Source organism: Cavia porcellus, unplaced genomic scaffold (assembly GCF_034190915.1).
Source record: "Cavia porcellus strain 051 isolate PalLab524CR breed Dunkin Hartley unplaced genomic scaffold, mCavPor4.1 scaffold_1, whole genome shotgun sequence".
NCBI lineage: Eukaryota > Metazoa > Chordata > Mammalia > Rodentia > Caviidae > Cavia > Cavia porcellus.
In genome coordinates this window covers 18,101,350-18,120,310 of record NW_026947484.1, presented here as the reverse complement: position 1 = coordinate 18,120,310, position 18,961 = coordinate 18,101,350, and the positions used below count along the sequence as shown (strand labels likewise).

At 39.0% G+C, this 18,961-nt stretch overlaps 1 protein-coding gene across 2 annotated transcripts in view; it reads right to left on the bottom strand.

The window, feature by feature from the left end:
- Acsl3 (acyl-CoA synthetase long chain family member 3) overlaps positions 1 to 18,961 on the bottom strand; it is a 57,282-nt gene that overhangs the window by 30,668 nt on the left and 7,653 nt on the right. The window contains exon 2 of one of the 2 annotated variants that reach the window (XM_005001029.4): positions 18,870 to 18,957. The exons of the other annotated variant lie outside the window; for it this stretch is intronic. The gene's annotated coding sequence lies outside the window, so the exon portion shown is untranslated. The remainder of the gene's footprint in view (positions 1 to 18,869; positions 18,958 to 18,961) is intronic. 2 annotated transcript variants of the gene reach the window in all.

The following is an 18,961-nucleotide window of genomic DNA, read 5'->3' as shown; positions in this document are numbered from 1 at the left end:
AATATTTGTTGAATTACACAAATCAAACTGCAAAGCAATGTTGGGCATGGTGGTTGTAATCTCAATAGTTGGGAGGCTGAAAATGCCGTGAGTTCAAGGCCAGCCTGAACTACATAATGAAACTGTCTTAAAAAAAAAAAAAAAAAAGTGTGAAGAAAGAGCTCAGCAGTAGGAATACAGTAACTTGTCTGGTCCAAGTCCTAATTTGGAAATATGATTTTGTCCCAGAAAGGGCAAGGAGCAAGCATTTTTCATGTACTACCCCTCAGTTTTGAAAATTCTATTCCAGGCAAGTATGCCCCAGAAATCTGAAGAACGCTTTCTTTCACTTATTCCCACTCAGCAGCAAGAGCTCTACACCAGGCACAGATGGCCAAGACCAACGGGCACAGATCACCTTTGCTTCAGGTCACTTTTGAAGCAGATATTTTACCCAGGCAAAAAAAAAATCTCAACAAAGATCAGCAGTTACATCTAGTTGCATGCCTAGCATACAAATCATAGAACATACAACTAAACTACATTGTCCCTGGCCCCTCTCTATGGCAGGGAGGTTCTACACAGCCCAGAGCGACAAGTTACAAACAAGTTCTATGAGTGACTTTATTTGAAACAGAAAATGGAGAAGTCTATGCCTAATGGACTGTTGAAAACTACAGACAAGGGTGAGGAGCACTTAACATGACACAGATGGCCCCCTGATAGTATGAAACAGAAATAAACAAACCAGTCAGAAATTTAACAGAAAAGCAGGAAAATGATACTGAAGAACAATGCCCTAGACTCATGACAGATCTATAGGACAGGCCCTTGGTACAGCCCCTATGAAAGGGTCTCTTCTACCTGTATCGCACCATGGAACACTTTGAGGGCCGTAGCTTTGTCCAAAGTCATAATCACCTGGGTAATTAGTGAAGAGTAACTGCTGGTGTAAAGCAGGTACAAACTTGACCAGGGAAGAAGGGAAAGAAACAGAGTAGACCCTACCAATCTGTGGTCCAGCTTTAAGGACAGCAATACATGCCCAGGGATACACCTTCTGAGAAACAAGGTCAGAGACTGCCCTGTGAGAAGAAATACACTTACTAAAATAATCCAGCTCGAACACTCATCATAATATAAGAACCCATGGAAAAAGGATGTAATTTTGAGTTGCTATTAAATTTCATCTAAAAGGTCCAGTCAACAACACAAAATTATGAGGCATGCAAATAATCAGTGAAGTCTAACACATATCAAAATAAGTAGACAGTAGCAACTGTCCTGGTGACAATCTCGCTGTTAGCCTTAATAAACAAGACACCAAAGCAGCTATTGTATATATGTTCAAAGAAACTAAATCTACAAGAAACCAAAGTTAAAGCTCCAGCTCTCTTACAAGAAATAGCTCCGTATTTGCTCATGCTCAGCTGATAAGAAGTCAGGATTCAACCCTGGCTTTGTTCACCTTGATAGGATTTGTTCTTTAAAAAATATGTTATGTAATATTCTGAAGAGCAATACAGAGGATATGAACTTTTGTCATAAAAGTCATCAAGAGCCACTCAAAGTTTTTGTACAAAAAACTGGTATTTTCAAAACAAATAATCTTGCTACATCTATGAAATCAGAATTGTAAACAATAGATGTATCTTACCTCAGGAGAATGATGTTGATCTATTCTCTCTATTCTCTATCACAGAATGGTAGCACATATCTGTAATCCCAGCACTGAGAGGCTGAGGCAGGAGAACTGCCACAGTTGAAGGCCAGCCTGGGCTACGTATAAGTTAAAGACCAGCCTGAACTGTATAGCAAGACCCTATCTAAAACAAACAAACAAAAAAATCATTTTTGCATACTTATATTTTGACCTTCACAAAACCATATTCACAGAAAATAGAATCATGTACACAGAAAAATCATAAGTAAATAATCACAAAACTATCAGACCTAATCCACAGTTCAACAAGACTGCAGGATGCATGACTGCATTACACAGTGTTGCCTCAGTTCATCAACTTAAAAGAAGGCCATGTTCGTGCTGTTGAGGGAATGACAGGCATGGTTGTTTTCAATATCCCATGCAGAGTTCACAAATAAGAACAAAATTCTGTCAGTCTCTTCTGTTTTTGAACCAAACTGTTAACAAACAAAAGCATCTGTTACCCAAGGTACTTCTGTAATATGATGTACAATGATATATTTGCACTTTATGCTTGGTTCCAGGCACAAAGCTCCTAATATCCTTGGAACTCTGAGTGATAGGATGATACCAGAGTCCTTTATTATTCATAATAAGCTCCTTTCAACCACGCCGGAAGTGAGACTTGGAGGACAGAGGCTGGATGCTAAAAGAACTGTCTACATCATGTAGAAAACTGAAATTTTTAGCCCTACTTCTTGACCTCTGAGAAGGGAAAGACACAGACTTAGCTAATCACTAATGGCCAATGATTTAACCAACTCTGTCACAGAACTTCCATTAAAGCCCTAAACAACACGCCAGACAGAGTGGCGCATCCCCACTCCACAGGAACAAAAACTCCTATAATAGAAAGCAACCCAGTCCTCAACTCATGTATCCTTCATTTGGCTGTTCATCTGCATCATTTATAATAAACTGACAACTGTGAATTAAATGATTCCTTAAGTTAATTACACCAAATTGTCAAGCTAAAAGAGATCCATATGGGAAAACCCTATTTGTTGTCACTTCAGAGAGATATATGAACCAACTGGGGACCAATTTCTCGTGATTAGCATCCAAAGGTATGAGGGGTCAGTCTTGTGGTAATGAGTCCTTCACCTGCTGAATAGGCACCAACTCTGGCAGTTGCTGCCAGAACTAAACTAGCATCCAGTCAGTAACCAGAAAATTGAAAAACTGCTTGATGTAGAAAATTCATAGCCGGGTGTAGTGGCACATGCCTATAATCCCAGCATTTGGGAGGCTGAGGCAGGAGAATCCTTGCAAGTCCAAGGCCAGCCTGGGCTACAAAGTGAGTACAAGGCCAGCCTCAACTGCATAGTGAAACCTTGTCTCAAAAAGACAAATAAAGAAAAATTCACAAACTTCCAGGAAGATGATGTAGCGGTGAACAAGCAGAGAAACAGGCTCTGCAAGATTTGGTGTCCACACACTGCAATTTGGCAACATGAAGAAGAGAAGCAGAAAGTAGAACCCTGGTGTAGAGGACAATTTGCACGGCTCTCCTTAAGTGCAAAACAACTGCTTTAACACTAGACAAATGAAGTCTTGTTTCCATGCACTAATTAATGTGTCCAAAGCTAGCTGGTATTTCCTTCTCCTTTCAATTGGCCACAGGCAATGCAAATAAGGCTAACAGAGGCACTGAGGCACTCATATATAATCTTTAAGGCCAACCGATGCTTTCATGTTTCCTCGCATTGTGTTTCCCATTAAATGGCTGAATACAACAGGGCCACTCAACTCCAGGAAGGTCAGCTGAGTAGGAGCCTCAAATTAAGAAGCTATGACTCCCAAGGGCACAAAAATTTACATTTCAGAACCAAAGTGACAGCCTCCTAAAACTATTCAAATGTTATACAAATTGAATTATGCAGACTGGTCCTTGCATATTGCAAAGATGTTTTTCTTTTTCTCCCTACCTGACTAGCCAACTCAGGTTACTTAGATAATTCCCAACATCCTCACTATCACTCAACTTTGAACTATAGCCCCCCTTCTTCACAAAATAATACATTCTGCAAGAGGCCTTGGACCAAGGTCTTTGTCCGAATATCCTCACATGGATCAAACTTAGCACCCCTTGGCTGGCTGCCCATAACTTTGAATATGTCTTAGTATCTTTACTCTCACCATGGCTTGCACTGGAAGTGGCAGATTGGAATTAACTGGCTGGAATAGTAATGTCGTTTCTATGGGATTACAAATACAACTTTCCAGATTATGAGGTGGTCTGGAAGAAGGATTACAATAATTAGATTACAGTGTATAATATTTCAACTACAACATCCCAAGGAACTACCATTGGGATTATAATATTGGGACTCAGCAAAGATCTGAAGTGAGAGCAGACGCTCACAGCAAGAGTGAAGAAATAAAACTGTAGGAGGATGTAGCGAGTGGCACTTTCTCCTTAAGTCCTGACTCATGCGTCAGAGGGCAGCTGCTCAAACATGCAGGTGCGTGGTGACTACTGGTGACCCAAGGCCACCAAGGAAAAGCACACCAGTGGAATGTAGTACATTGCAGAGAGGACTGCAGTAGTGGTGCATTATTTGATTTCAGATGACCCCTTGGAGAGGGAGATTGGCCAGTAGCCACTTTGGAGAGAGGCCAACCGAGCCTGGAACTTAGGGCAGCTGAGAGCTGGTTCCATCTAGCGGGTCCCAGTATCTGGATGAGATGGAATACAGTTCAAGTCTGTAGGAGGACAAAGAGGTAAATTTAAGCTGGCAGGAGGCACAAAGGTATTTCAGGCTGAACAAATCAGGTTCCAACGTCACAGCCAGAAACTAGCTTACACCTCACTGGAACTGAGGCACAGGCTTGCTAGGATTACCCACGGCCCATAAGAAGCCTACAAAACGGCTGGTTGGGATTAATTAACACTGGTATGGGCTCCATGTATCCATTCTATCAGTGTCAGCAGAGACATGACTAGACTTGTTTTTTTCTTTTCTGGGGGGCTTTTTCCTTGATCGGGTTTTTGTTTTTATATAAGTGTGAACACTGTTTATGCCTCTGTTGTTATTGAGCTCTGTCATTGTTTTTATTTCTTCCTCCTCTTTCCCTCTTTTCAGTTTCCCAAAGTTCCCATAATCTTTTTCTAACTTCCACCCTTGCTTTCAATCTCTTATTCTATTTCTGTTTTTCCCCCAGCCCCTTTTCCATTTCTCCCTGGGTAGCACAGCTACTTGGACTTTGAAATGGTAACAGCACAAATACCAGAAGAATGAGGCTCTAGAAAAAATGAAATCAGAAATGATTTCTCAGATAACTGCACAGATGGTAATCACAATGAAAAACATGGTTAGTAATTCTTGAGCAGATACAGATTTTTAAAAAACAGAGAAGCTGGGAAAATGATGGAAACTATGATTGCCCAACATAGTAAAGAAATGGAATCCATGAAACAAGATTCAAACTGGTATCCAGGAGATTAAATTTCCCATGGAAAGAACACACAGCAGAATGAGCAAACCTGAGGGCAGAATATCAGACATAGAAGACAGGATTGCAGTCAGCAATCATGAAAAGAAAGATCTATTATAAATAGCGAAGGACCATGAAAAATCAGTATGACAGCAGCTAGTTGATACAAAGAGTAACATAAGATTGATCTGAGTCAATGAAAATACAGAAGATAGCACAAACAACAACAGCCACCAAAAAAACCCTAGTCACACAAAAAATGGCAGAAAACTTCTCAATCAAGAAGAAAGAATTTGACTTAAGGATAAGTAACGCATACAGAATCCCAGTTTTGGTACTGACAAAGAAATAGATCCAAGGATCAGTGGAACAAGACCAGATGATGCAGAAACTCCAGACATACTCAGCCACCTTATCTTTGACAAAAGGGTCAAAACACATTCACTGGAAGAAAGCCTCTTTCATAAATGGTACTGGAAAAACTGGCTTTCCACATGCCAAACATTAAACTAGACCCGGATTATTCACCACGCACCAAACTAAAATAAAAAGTGGATCAAAGATGAAAATATTAAAACAGAAACATTAAATCTGCAGGAACACTGAATATGCACAACTGTTGAAAACATTTGGTATAGGCAAAGACTTTATGAACAAAATACCAATCTCACAGAAACTACCACAAAGAATCAACAACTGGTATCTCATCTTATTAAAAAGCTTTTGCACACCAGGAGAAACCACCAATAGAGTGAAGAAACAATGCACTGTGTGGGAAAAAATTTTTGCTAGGGGTTCCTCAGACAAAGGACTACCATCTAGAACTTACAAATAATTTGAAAAAAAAAAACCAAGCCCCCCACCAATTTAAAGACCCAATCCAAGGGTGGGAATCTCAGACTAACAGACATTTCTCAGATGAAGAAGTAGAAATAGCAAAAAAATATACTTTGAAATGTTCAAGATCATTGATCATTCAAGAAATGCAAATTAAAAAACACTGAGACTCCATCTTACCCTAGAAAGACATCAACCAATAACAAATGCTGGCAGGCTGTGAGGGAAAAAGAACCCTACCCACACTGTTGGTGGCAGTGCAGACTGGTGCCACCGCTGTGGGAAGCAGTGTGGAGATTCCTCAAAAAACTAGAACTAGAGGTTCCATATAATCACACCATCCCACTTCTTGGTATCTTCCTGAAGAATTAAAAGCATCATTCATACCACCATGATATATGCATACTCATGTTTACAGCAGCACAGTTTGTAAGAGCTAAATCTTGGAAACAGCCCAAATGCCCACCAACCAATAAGTGGACAAAGAAAATGTTGGGTTTTTTTTTAATACAACAGAGTATTATTCTACCATAGAGAAGGATAAGCTGGAGCTATTTCTAACTAAATGAATGACCTTTTAGATCATACTCTTAAGTGAAATAAACCAGACACATCTGTGTAAATATATTATTTCTCTGGTGTGAGACTCAAAAATGTATAATAGATACCGTGAAATAGGAAGTAAATGTTCAAATGTGACAGGGAAGGGGGGGGGGACACATGAGAAAAGAAGAAAAAAATAGAAACACAGCTTCTGTAAATAAGGAGGAGAAGAGGGATTGAAAGGAGGGTAGGGAAATGGAAAATAGTCAAGCTGTGTGGTGTACAAGTACAATTCCCTATGATGAATGTGAAACGTTATATATCCTTAAAATTACCAACTAACATATTTTTTAAAAAGGATTATACATAGTGATAGTCTGTTTATAAAAACACTTCTTTGTATTACCTCAATTCAATCACCTAAATGCAAATAAGTTAAGCATCACAAATGTAGTCATTTTGAAAAAATGTTTAACAATAACTCAAATTCTTGTTTTTCTCATTCCCTGTAAGGAAGCCAGATATAGGGGGAAAGGAGGAAAAAATGTCTTAAATACCAGATGTCTAGATTCTTTAAATATCTTGCTATTTCTTATTAGCTATATTTTTTAAAATAAAGTGAGAGGGTACCTTCTAAATCTCTTTGTTAATTTCTTGTGTCAGTTCCTCATATATAACGAAAACAGTATTATATATAAGCAATTCCTACCCACACTTGTAGATTTCTACAAACAAAAAGTTGGTAACAGAGCAGTATTAACGAAGATCCACATGTCTATTAACATGAAAAAATAGCCAACCCACTAATTACCAAGAAAGTACTCATTAAAACAGTATCATTTCTGCCATCAGGTTTTTTCAATGAAAAACTCCCCAGTATTGGCAAGGACACAGGAAACCGGACAGTAGGAAGTGCAGCCAGGCTGGAAGGCACTTTGGCAGTACCTAGCAGAAGTTGAACTGTGAATTCCTATGACTTAGCAAATCCCATTTAAGAAATTTGCCCTGGAGAAAGTTTGGCACATGTGTGTATTTACTATCGCCTTCTTTGTTTTGTTAGTCAAATGGTCTATGGTAACAAGCCTAAGCATTTAACCGGCCCTCAATAAATGTTAAGAAATCTTTTCAACCAATACTAAGCCAAGAGCTCGCAATCTGATGCTTCCCATTCTGAGTACCATACGTACTCAGTAAGTTCCTCATCCAGTGCAAATAAAGGCTAACAAGACAAGGAGTTTTATCATGGGAATTCTCTCATACTCTTAGATATGTGCAAAAATGGTGTTATAAGCACAGACAAATGCATTCCTCACTAGATAAGGAGAAAGAGAAGGCTGAGGAAAATCACCAGAAGCAGAGTGGGTACATGTCATTTTTGTCTAAGTAGAACACAAACTGCAAGCAGTAACAGTAGAATCTGCAAAAGCGTGGGTACAAACAAAAGGGAAATTACAGAAAACTAAGCATATATCATAGGCTAACTAACCTCAAAGGTATCAGGCTCTAATCTCTGGAACCTCCAAGTGTTACCTTATTTAAAGGATCTTTGCAGATGTGATTAAGGACTGTGTGACAGGAAGATGATCCTGGATTATTCAATGAGCTCTAAATACCATCACACAAGTATCCTTATAAGGGAGTGACAGAGGGAGATTTGACACACACAGAGGAGATAATGTGAGGATGGAATAGAGAGATGTGAAGTCGCCTCTCTATGACTGAACTGGTACACAGATACTGGCAGGCACTAGAAACTAGAAAAGCCAAGACAGGATCTTTCCCTACATCCTCTGGGGGAACAAGACTCTACTGAACCTAGATTTCAACCCAGTAACGCTGCTTCAAAATTCTGGCCCACAAGTACTACAAGAGAAGCTGCAAATTCCCCATGGTGGTTTAGTGGAACAGCCTGAGAAGAAAAAGCTGTTCCTCACAGCCACTGCACAGGTTCACTGTGCTAAGTGGCTGAGACATCTTCAAGGTATTTGAAAAGTCTACCTTAAGTTTCACAATGTGAAACCTGGTGGCAACAGTGACAACGGGTGGAAAAGGGAATTAGGACAGGGAAACCCACTTCACAACTAACAATCCAGATAAAAGCTCAGAGCTCTGCATAACCAGATAGTTGAGAATAACCATCCCTACCTACAAATACACAGGCAGGGAAGGAACCTCAATGAAAATAAAAGTAGGAAATAGGGAGGAATTTTAAATATATACAAGTAGTTAACATTTGCAATGAAAAAGAGGATCTAAACTGAGCATCTGGCTCACTGTGTGAGGCGTTCAGCCCGCCTGGCAGGCAAGTGGGAGGTCACCGGTTCCATCCCTGTGTTCCCTTTGGACTTGTGAAAAAGAGGCTCTAACAGCCAAGAATTAAGATCTAAATGCTCTATAAAAGGAAGATAAGAGAAAATTCTTGGAAATTATGAAGACCATTTTAAAATTTAAAGGTCAATTCAGATACCACAAAATGTGATTTAAAAAATTTCTCAGAAAGGCAAAAAGAGGTAGAGATTACAGTCAAAGAATGACTCTCACTTTTAAACATAAGGCGGCAAATTAATCCAAATGCCTCTATGAGAGGCTCTAACAAAAAAAGAGAATAAAGAGACAAAAATAACAGAAGCATGCTGCCAAATATCCTAGAGATGACAGCCACTACTCTTCAGACTTAGGATAAGTAACTTCAATACAGCCTACTCAGAGCTCAAAATCCAAAAATTTCCTAAAAGCTGCACACAAAAAGCAGGTCAACTACAAACCAAGAAGGCTGGTTTGTGTACATTCATAATCCCAGCACCATGGGAGGCTGATACAGGAGAATCACAAGTTTGGGCCCAGCCCAGGGCAACTCGGCAAGACCTTGTCACTTACAAATAATATTCTGTAACCGATCAACAAACAAGGATACTGCTCAGAATAAAAGAAGATACTATTAATAAAAGGTGTAATTTTAAAACCAGGATGTATGGTCACCACTCCTGGAGAGCAGTGAGAATCACACTGGCGTCAGATGTCTCAGCAATACAGGAAGCTAAGCAGCTAACAATACCTTAAAGTTCTGAGGGAAATTCATTCCAACTTACAATTCTATTCCTCATTGAATTCCCAATCAAGTGCAAAAAGAAATTTTCAGGTATACAAGGACTCAGAAAACTTACATTCCACAGACACACACTGCTAAGAAACTGCTCTAAAAGCCCTTTGATAAAATTTCTCAAAATTGTACAAAAGAAAGGAATAGAAAGTGCTCTAAAGAATATAACTGCATATGTATTTAAGTGTATAAGATAGTTAACCATATTACTGAGTTTTGTTGGATCATTAAACAAAACTGTTTCCAGTCTCACTGTTTGAAAGTCCATTTTATATGCTTTAATTTTGTAACTTGAACAACTATTTCTAAGATAACAATATGTAATCTATTAACTAGTGATTTCCTATTGTTTTTTTTCTGAAATTCTGTATAACTTGTACCCTTTTTGTTTTTCTTTCTTTTTCTCCTTAAATTTAAAAAAAAAAAAAAAACTTCTCAAAACAATTTTGTTTAAGACAGAACTGAGGTTTTTGTCATCTATTTTACAATGAGTATGATTCCAAAACAGGATATACCACACTGAATACCCTCAAGTGAATATAAGAAGAAAAAAAAAAAGAAAAAGAAAAAAAGTACCCCAATATATTAGTCCATTGCATGCAGTAGAGTTAAGAAAAATATATCACATTTGGGATGTTTTTTCCAAGTACAAAGCTGCTTCGCCATAAGAACTCCATTATCCTCCAGAAACATAAATATCAATGAACTTTAAAAGAAACTATTAGAAAGAACAAATGAAAGAAAGTTAGTTTCCTCAGCTTTTAACACATGCCCGCCAGTTTCAACCACCAGTACCTGACTACCCACAGGACAGCTTGCACCACTGGTGGTACGAATATATGTAATCACTTTTATTGGCCTTTTTACTAATAAAATTAACCCAAAAACCCTATAAATGGACCAAATATAGTTGCCTGAATCTGAACTACTGTCCAAATATAAAAATTAATTCAACAAATTTATTTCATTAAATAAGAGCTAGCCAGCAGTGAGACATACAAACTATGGCCCCATCGTGAACATGTTTAAAAAACAATGCATTTCTCAGAAACCAACAGGAATCATCATATCCTAGAACAATTTCCACTGAAGAGAAAAATAAGATCCAGGCCTACTATGACTGCAGCTACATACACTGTTAAGAAGCCTGCGTCAGGGATGGTGATGCACATTTATAATCCTAGCACTCTAGTAGGCTGAGGCGGGATTGCCAAGTTCAAGCCCCATCCAGGTAGCTTTGGGGGACCCCCACCTCAAAACAGAGTAACTGAAAAAGGCTGACAATGTAATTACGTGTGAAGTCCTGAGGTCCAATCCCAGTACTGGGGAAAAAGACAAGTAGCCACACGCTGTCCAGTGCAGTAGCCACCAGCCAGGGTGCCACTGAGTACCTGAACACTGCCTGTCCAAACTGAGACACGGGTCCAAAGACTTAGTATGAAAAGAAGAATTTAAAATCTTTAGTAATTTTTATATTCGTTATAAATTGAAAACAGTATGTTGTGCTATACTGAAATTAATTGTACCTCTTTCTTTTTACTCCATTTACAATGCCAACTAGAAATTTAAAATCACATGTGACTCACATTTAATGGCTCTCACTGCACTTATTCTGAATAATCCTGCAGGTGTGGTCAATGTAATGATAAGAAAAGTAAACAGCAAGAATACTAAAGAGGCAAAAATCATTACTAGGTGCAGATAAGACAAAATTCCAAATAATCATCTGAAAACTGTCCAAATATAGGGAGAATTCACTAATGCATATAGGTACTAGATAAATAATAAAAATTGATAATTGTTTTCCTAGATAGTATGAATAGTCAGTTAGAAAACGGAATGAGAAAAGCTCTTAGTCACAATAAACCAACTTTAAAATACCTCATGTAATACAATACCCATATTCAGCTGGCTAAGAAGGCACTTGCCTAGCATGTATGCTACGACACACATTACAGACATATACACACACAAAATACTACTGTGCTACATGCTAGGAAATATGAATATTTAGACATATATGTTCCTGAATGGCAAGAACAAATGTAATTCTGCCAAAATTAACCTACAAACTATATACAATCCCAACTAAAATCCTAGTAGAATGTTTTGTATGGTTACTTAAAATATTAATTCTGGTGGGGATTTAGCTCAGCGGCATAAGCGCCTGTCTGGCAAGTGACAGGTCATGAGTTCAATCCCCAGTACCACAAAAAAAAAAAAAAAAAAAAATTTACAAAAAAAAAAAAATAAAATATTAATTCTGAAGTTTGTGTGAGAATAGTTTAAAATTAGCAAATACCACTTGAAAGAGTATTTAGTTTGTATTTGTCCTATTAGATATTGAAACAAATACTAATTATTCTAGTACACAATTTTAAAACCAGAAATATGCATGGAACTTTTGTATTCAACAATAGTGGCATTCTAGGTCAATGGTAAAAAATATTACTTGTTAGATTACACCATGTCAAAGGAAAATCAGAACTGAGCTAATGGCTGTATTAAGCCCTGTAAACATAACAGATTCTAAAGGGAACAACCAGTCTGGTAATTCTCTTCATGGCCTCAGGTCCCAAAAGACAAAAAGGGACGTCTTATTTGATTTTATTTTTGGATTTTCAAAGAACCCCCAGTTGGAGCAAAAGCACGAGTCCTGCGTGCAGTTTATGTGAGGTCACATAGCTCCCATTCCCACCCCAGCACACCATGCCAAAGGGGGACAGCCACAGGTACTTACTAAAGTCCACAGCAAAAATAAGAACGTGGGGGGCTTGTCTACTCTTCGCTCCAGAACCTGGAATTAGTCTATGGAATTGGAGTAAGATAAAGCAGCTAAGAGGAATGCCAGAGTAAACTCACCCCTCAAGCTCAGTTTAAGCCCCTGTGCAGTCCTCTTTGGACCCACAAACAGAGCTAAATCAGTTTTCTGTACTGATTCCTCCTTCCACTCCTGCCAAACACAGACACATGAAGGAACACAAAGAACCACTAGCAGCCTGAGACAGCTAGAACACAGCCAATAAGGAAAGAGTTAGAAATGAAAATGCTAGCTGGGCATGGTGGCCCATCCCTGTAATCCTAGGACTCGGGAAGCTGAGGCAGGACTGTTGCAAATCTGAGACCAGCCTGGGCTACAAAGTGAACTCAAGGCCAGCCTGAACTGCACAGAGACCCTGTCTGAAAATTAAAAAAGAAAGAAAAAAAGAAAGAGAAAATGTTGGTCATACAATGAGACAGGTCTTTGTTTTTGTTCTTGCAATGCTGAAGATCCAACTTAGATCCAAAACCAAACTATAACCCTAACTACACATTTTCCCAAGTGCTCTACTCCTGACTTACAATTCTTTAAGTCAGCACAGAAAACAGACTGGATAGAGTCCAGGTAGGTGGTCATGGCCACAGCCCCAGTGAAGAATGAAGACATTCAGAATTTAGTACAGTAGAAAATAAATAGAACTAACCACAGAGATTTTCCAGGGCCAACTGAACAGGACATGCCCGATATGAAGATTAAGAGCTCTGAAGACTAACGTCAGCGTTGCTAGTAAGGAGGATCTGTGGCTTATGACAGAAGCAGGGAGTGAGTTCAGGAGAAGGATAGTTAAGCATGCATGTGAAGATGCATGAGTCCAGGGCTGGATATCAACTTGGCGGAGACATGCAGTACATTTCCAGAAATACAGATGCTAAAATAAAGAGCATATGTACATGTAAATGTTCTATTTTTCTAGCATACTGTAAACATTATTAATCACTCACAAACTAGACAAAGTTAAAAGAAAAACTTTGTATCATTTTCTTCTAGTGACCCACAGGCTGGACCACTATATACCTGCCAAGAATATCACTCCTACCATAAAGCAAAGAAAGCTGAGGGGTTAAGTAATTCCCTTTGGTCACAAAAACAGGGTAGGTAATGTGGTCAGATTTGCGGTCCAAGTCACACTGAGATTCCCAACGCTCATCTCATCACCTCCGTCTACCACTCCAGCCTCATACCTGGAGTACAGAACTCTCCCTTTGCTGAGCTCTCATCTCATCCCACCAGCTAAGCCCTTCACAATTCCCAACTCACCTATTCAAAGGTACTGCTAGGTAGAACAGTTTTCTTTTTATGTCTTAGAAAGTAATATACAAACTAAACATTTCTAATCTCTAAGCAAAGTACTTGCTGGCAGCTAAGCAGGCATCAGTCAACATGTTAAATCTGGTTTCAAAGTTAATGATAAGGACAAGCTCTTGGGCTCTAACAGCAGCAATGCAAACAGCTATAATACAATAAGAAAAGGCCTTCAGGAAACATTACCAGTGATCATGTAGAAAATAATGACTCTGTGTATTATGGTCCATGTGGTATAATTTGGAGTAAATTAAATGCTTACAATAAGATTAATTCATTTGGTTCAGTGTGGTTTTCTATGGAATTAAAATTCCTGAATGCATCTTGGAAAGTACTCTACTACTCCCTCCTATCTTAAGCAGCAGGTATGAAGTCCAGAGATTGGGTCAGCCTCCAACAGGAAAAGAAAGAATTGCTAGTGGTTTAGTATTACAGTAAGACAACCAGTATTGAGGTAGTTTCATCTAGCTAAAAGTAAAAGTAAAAATAAATTCTTGTGAATGAAAAAGGAACATTTCATATTTTAACCAAAATAATTCTAAGTATCGTACAACCCAGAAACATTATATCTATCATTATAGAACTAAAATAATATTTAAAGGTTAAGAAGTGTCTACATAGCAGTTAGTACACTTAGATCCCAATAAACAAATGCAATACAGACTTTTCTCATCAAAGATGACTATACAGGCATTCAAGTATGCTTTGCTTTTTAATCCCAATACCAGTAACTTCCAGGTTACATAAAAACACACTGAGTACTCAACAGACCTTGCATGCGTGACACTTCCCACCTCGACTGTCACCTGCTTAACTGTCCTGCCTTCCAAGAAAAACTAAAAACCTGACTTTTAAAACACAACAATTAAACGGTCTTACGTAACAATCTTTTAAATAACACTTCAAAACCAAACTATAACCCTAACTAGTCCTCTTCCATGTGTTCTTTCACTCAGTCAAGATGCTCCATGCCATCTTCCTCCGAGCCCTCTTATTACCACCACAGGCCAGCCCCTCTCCTCTCAACACCCCCAAGGCTGACCACACGTTCCTTCCACTGGTGTCTTTGGGGCCCTGCAGTCTGCCTCGTGTGTTTCTTATGCAACTGGCCGTCCAATCCAGTCACACACCCCTCAGTGAACTCCTCTCCCATACTCTCCTCCCAATGGCTTCTACCCTATCTCTTACTACCCAGTCCTTTGGGAAGGTGAATCTTCATGATTTTATACCACTCTTACTTTAAAAGTAGCCCAAGTTACACCTCTCTTGCATTCACCAATGTCAATCTCCCCCCAAGAGCTACCATATCTACTATTTTATTTTCAGTAATTTATGTAGAAGAGCTGGGTAGGTGGCACATATCTATATCTAGCGCACTCCAGAGGCCAAGCGGTTCAAGGCCAGTCTAGGTTACATAGGAAGTTCAAGGCCAGAGTAAACTACATAGCAAGACTGTTTTGAAAAAAAGATAGAAGAGAAAAATTTAAATAAGTACAGAAGGGAAAATTTTTTTGAGAGTGCCTCATTACGTAGTTCAGGCTGGCCTTGAACTTACTATGTAGTTCAGCCTGACCTCAAACTCATAGTGATCCTCCTGCTTCAGCCTCTAAAGTGCTGGGATTACAGGCACCACCACACCACACCTAGGAAAAATATTTTAAAGGTATACAGTAACAACTAGCTCTGAGTATTTGTGTAGCTCAGTGGTAGAGCACATGTGAGGCCTGAGGTTCGATATTCAGCACCACAAAAACTAATATTCCAATGAAGGAGGCTACTCCACGTAAGGGTAAGAATGGGCCAGGGCACCAGAAACCAGAAATCAGATCTACTAATACAACTTACAAATTCTACCCTAAAGCTCTGCCCTCATTCATTAGTCCCAGTACTTTTACACAAGCCAAACTCAAATTTGAGCTCAAATAATCACCTCTCTTATGAAGTCTTACAACATCTACTTGCATTCGTTCTTCCCTAAGAACCCAAAACACATTGAATATACTTCTACATTACTACTTTTCCATAAGGGTTATATGTGTATGGTTTACTACCTAAGCTAATAGGCAGACATTCTAATAATTCATCTCTTAAAAAAGCTATCCCAAGAAATGTTCCTAGAAAATAGTAACTTACGTATGTTCAATACATTTTTATTGATTTGATAAATTTTTAAAAGGGAAAAACAAGGAACAACAAGGATTGGTCTGTGCCTCTGGAAGTAAACTGGACACCACACCCCAAGTAGGTGTTGGCAGGCAACTGGGATAGGAAAGCCAGTCTCTGAATCAGCTCATTCAAAAACCAGTCAGCAGTTAAAGGAGCAGCAATTGCTGAGGTCATCTTGATCCCCAGATGTGACCATTCCTATGCTATACTGTGGTATGATTAATCTCCTTCAGTACCACAGAAACTCATTTCTAAAATTGCCACATGAAAGTTAAACACAGCCGGGCATGGTGGCTCATGCATAAAATCCCAGCACTCGGGAGGCTGAGGCAGGAGGATTGTTGCGAGTTCGAGACCAGCCTGGGCTACAAAGTGAGCTCAAGACCAACCTGAACTGCATAAGGAGACCTTGTCTCAAAAAAAAAAAAAAAAAAAAAAAAAAAAGAAGAAGAAAAAATAAAGTTAAACACAGTTAGGGTACTTGGGGACCAGGAATTTTAAGTAGATGTATTATGTCCTAGGCTCTTCTTGTCCTGCCTGCTTCATGGGCTCCGAGGAAATCACCTTCCTCTTGGTCAATGAAATTAGTACCTGGGTATGGGGATAGATCTTGGTTGGTTCCCTTTATGATGTTAAACTTGCCCATTCTACCCCTGCCTCTATGCTGTTCCAGAGAAGAACCCTACCCCCTCCCCTACATTGGCTGACATAAGGCTAGCTGGCTGTAGATCAGGGACATTTGCTCCTACAGAACCACTGGTGATCCTAGAGACCTGCTATGCACCCCTCTACTTTGTCTCTAGCTCTTTCTTTCCTTTCCCACCATGCACCATAATCCAGGCAGGAGACTGGAATCCAGTGCAGGGGTCTCCAATAACTGGCACCATGGGAAGGGTGACTAATAGATGCAGTTAGAGAAATTCTGCCCATCATTTCCCAAAAACTACAAGTAAATGAATCTAATATAGAGAATAAATCAAGCAGTGAGAAACCAACCTACAATTTACTAAAAATTTAGATCTCTGCCCATACTACACAGATCAACTCACTATTCTCTGATCTGAATCATGACTACCAGATGTAAGAGGATTCTCCTCACCCCTGTCCACCACTGAACAAGATTTCTTACATTCAAGAGAAAATTCCATTCCTTCTAGGTTTTCCACAACCCTCTTGATAGTACTACCAACACAAGCAACAAGAACATGAAGCGATACATTATCTGAGCTAATGCTCAAAAGCTGAAAGAAAAATTTTGAGGATAGTAACAGGTACATTTATGGAGAATTTAACATGTGCCATACACTGTTCTAATCACTTTGCATGTATTATCTTAAACAATAACATGTTGTGCATTAAGATTTCCATTAGTTACTTGTAGCAAGGGGGTAAGGGAAATAAGCAAACTCTCATAACTAGAAAATAATCACACATATATAACACATACTTACACTGAACTATACAGCTACTAAAAATATCCTCAAAGAACATTTACCATGGGAACTGCTAATGATAAACGAAGCAAAGTAGGTTCAATGTTAAATGTACACAATACAATTTCATTTTTCTTAACATATACACAAATATAAGTCAAAACTAAAAAGCACCAAAATGTCGGCAGAATGTAGGTTTAGAGGTAATGCTTTCCTTTATGTATCTTTCAAACTTTTTCATTTAACACTTATTTTTATAATTAAGAAGTACTTTAGGTTAACACATAAATGCTTTATGTCTATAAATTTATACAAAAATAATGCTCAAATCCTTAAACACCAAGTCAGCTTATGATTAAGAAACTAAACAGAACCTAGAGAATGTCACTGTATTTCTGTTCAAAACATACAACTTTAGATAATTATAAAATATTGTATATGTATTGTCATAAGGGGTTATAGAAGCTTTAATACTGCTGAAGATAATTTTGGTTTAATTGTGATATTTCTAACCAAGTGATTCAAACCACAAGGAAAAACAGTTGTTTCCATAATTTTTAGTAACGCTCAACTTAGCAGGATAACTGAGCACCAAAGCCGTGCGCTAACTTGATGCAGACACTGTTAGCTATTTGGCACAGCACAGCCCCAGCTCCACTCTACCATTATAGCCTTTAAGAAAGACAGAGCTTTGTTTTTATTCCTGTCTTATGCATACTGTGTCTTGGTTAGCTTTGTGTCCAGTTTTATCTGGGCCTCACCACAAACTCTTGCCCCTCTGGTTTTCATAATGCCAAGTCTACACCTAAGCTGTCCGCTTACCCCTATCTCCACACCACTCGGCCCCTTCACCAGCATGTGTTCACGCCACTTCCTCAGAGAAGCCTCCCAAGATGACCTAATCTAGTACCCCCACTCTCAGCACCCTAAAATTTGTCATCAAAATTTTGTTTATGGAACTGCTTAATGCCCACCTTCCCAGGGCCCTCTCTCAAAGAACAGCATCTGTCTTATTCGGCAGGCCACCCCACGTGTCTGCCTGCATAGCACCTGGCAGGAGCGTTCATCACACACATGCACAGATGCAAGTGTGCACGCATGCAGAGACAGACGAATTACAGATGTTAACAATCGTGACTACAGTTAGCAATTCTCCCCAAGATGTTTTAATCTGCCTTCCATAAAAAATACACATCTTTCTTAGTACTTTTATATATTTTATAAACTTAGGAATAACTTTAAGCATAAATTTTGAACTTTCCCCCTGTTGAGCATCTGCCCTACTTAAATTTTCCATGGAACTTATATATTTATGGTAAGCATTACATTCACCAAAGAGAGAAAATGCCACAAGAGCTACGGCATTACTCTACTGAACAAATGATCCAAACTGAACAGGAGACCAGAGATGCAAAGCAGCAGTATTCCACATCTATGAAAACATGATTCCTAAAAGGGGAAAAAAAAAAAAAGATTCCTATCTCAGAGGCCTTACAGTCAACAGCCAACGTAGGAATGGCTCCACAGTAGCCCGCGTCCCCTCACCCATTAGACGTGGTCTCTCATTTTAGACACCTTCTGACCTCACATGCCCAAGGGTGCCGGTCCAGGGACCAGTGTCTCAGAGATAATCCTGT